This window comes from Brassica oleracea, chromosome C3, assembly GCF_000695525.1.
Source record: "Brassica oleracea var. oleracea cultivar TO1000 chromosome C3, BOL, whole genome shotgun sequence".
Lineage (NCBI taxonomy): Eukaryota > Viridiplantae > Streptophyta > Magnoliopsida > Brassicales > Brassicaceae > Brassica > Brassica oleracea.
The window spans coordinates 32,228,925-32,231,087 of NC_027750.1; the positions used below are offsets into that span (position 1 = coordinate 32,228,925).

The following is a 2,163-nucleotide window of genomic DNA, read 5'->3' on the forward strand; positions in this document are numbered from 1 at the left end:
GGGGGGTGTTGTCAGGAAACTCCAGTCTGTTGAAAACCGAGGGAGGAGATGGGATCACCTCAGTCTCTCTAGATAGATTTGCAGATGCGGCCGCTATTATGCCTGCAGCTGTTTCCTCCATAAGTCCATCCTTCTCACACTGCATGACCCTCTGTTTGCGAGCTGCACTTTCGGCTGGGTCGGTCACATTTATGTATTGATCAGAAACTGTCTGTAGCTCTGCGAGAACTTCATTCCTGGTTGGAAGAAAAGGTGGTTGGGCGAAGTCATAGTTTGCGAGATTTCTCTCTAGGGGTGGTCTGTTAGTAGCATCATGTAATCTGGTGTTCAGATGAGTTGAGGGGTTGCTGCTCTGGTCCTCTGCAGGACGAGGAGCAGGCGTGTGCTGTTGCTTTCCTCGCCATTGCATCTGGGGTTGCTGATCGTGGTGGGGAGATAGCTCTTTTCTTCGGTTTGTTCCCACCGGGGGTGGAATAAGCTTGTTCCTTAGCGGCTGTCCTCGCGCTGCAGGGAGGATAATCCTATCTCCAAAAGGGCGGCCATACCTATCCAGTCTCTGATGGAAAGGTTCTCGAAGAGGTGCTTGACTAGTGTCATTCCTCTGAGGAGGAGGTCTTGCAGGGCTTCCATCTGAGGATCGAGTAGCACCAGTCAGCTCTTCACGGTACCTGCGCTTCTCCATTGTATCAAGATTTCGGGCAGTTGAAGCAAAGGGGCAGTCACTAGCTTGGTGGCATAGCCTGAACCAAGAGGAGTAGTGACTCTTAAGGTTTTCATAGTCAAGAGATACAGCCAGTTCTTCTCCCGAGTCGAAATCAATCACCGCTTCTTTGATAAGGGGTTGGAGTCCGTCCATCAGGACCCTTATTTTTGCTGAGGTCTTTGAGATCTGGAAATCTTCAAGATTCCCGATCTCCCTACCTATGTGCCAGGGCAAATTTTCGTGCCAAAAGTGAAGCGGTAATCTTTGCAGACGTATCCAAAAGGGGATCTCAGAAGGGAAGAGCGGGGAGGTAACATGTTCCCGTTTTTGAAGTATGACCATCCAGTGATGATAGGAGTAAGGTCTGTTGGCAAGAACCTTTCTCATGTCCTCTTCCAGCTCAAATCTAAATTGGAAGCAGCTTTTACCAAGGCCAGAACCTGTCACCCTTCCTCTTAGGGTCCAGTTTCTTGGCAGCGAAGCAATAAGACTATCAATGGGTTGTGCTCTTGCATTAGTTACTCTTCCGATGAGGGTCAGAGCATTTTCCTTTATTAGGTCGGAGGTATCAAAATCCGGAGCTCTGATGCGTTTTCGTGTCGGTTCCATTGGGTGGTGGGCGATAGATTTCCCTTTTTCCACTGCTGTGTAACGTCTGGTGGCCATTTTGTGTGAGTATTCAGAGTTTTAGCAGGAACGCTGGTGTGTGAGTAGAGGTTGTTCAGCAGGCAGGAGAGCAGACAGCACCTGAGGAGTAAGCGTCGACTCTAGGCTGCTGCGCGTACGAGGGACCCGCTGGCTTAAGCCAGGGGGTCGGAACCCGGTTGAGAAAAAGCCGGTCAGTGGTGGTTTTCAGTAAGACGGGAAGTTAAGGACCGTTGGGTAAAGGCGGGAGAGGAATAAAGTCCAGTAGATAAAACCAAAAAGGGGAGGTAATTTGAATCTAGTAGGCCAAGTGGCAGAAGAGCGTATCTACTTAAGGAAAGTCAACTTAGGGAGCATAAGAGGGACCAGAAGGTAAAGACTAACACCGAAAAGAGTGTCTGGAAGAAAAGGAGAACAGTTTTCTTGGTCTGTAAAAGGCTATTTAACGGTGTTTGTAAAGAGTGGTTTCGAAAGTAAGAAGGTAGACAGTATTTTCTGTGAACAATATTTATATCTACAACAACTAAAAAATTCAAGTCATCTATCATCTTAGGTCAAATTGAGTTAAGCAGAGTCTAAAACATTCACTTGATAATTTTTTTATTTCATCCTATTTGATAAATTATATGTCTACAAAGAAATAGATAACAACATCATGCTTTTGTGACAGTCAATATAAGATCACTAAAACTATTAAAATAATATATATATTTTACAGTCATTTTTTTCTTTGTCATTTTCAGAGATCACCATTTTATATATATATAACGGTAAATAATATTACTATTTAATTAAAATTATAGTGTAATAAAGAT

The 2,163-nt window shown here is 44.8% G+C and overlaps 1 pseudogene; it reads right to left on the reverse strand.

Moving 5' to 3' along the window:
* The window catches only part of LOC106330394, a 16,141-nt pseudogene extending 14,772 nt beyond the window's left edge, over nucleotides 1-1,369 (reverse strand).
* Between the last annotated feature and the right edge of the window lie 794 nt (nucleotides 1,370-2,163).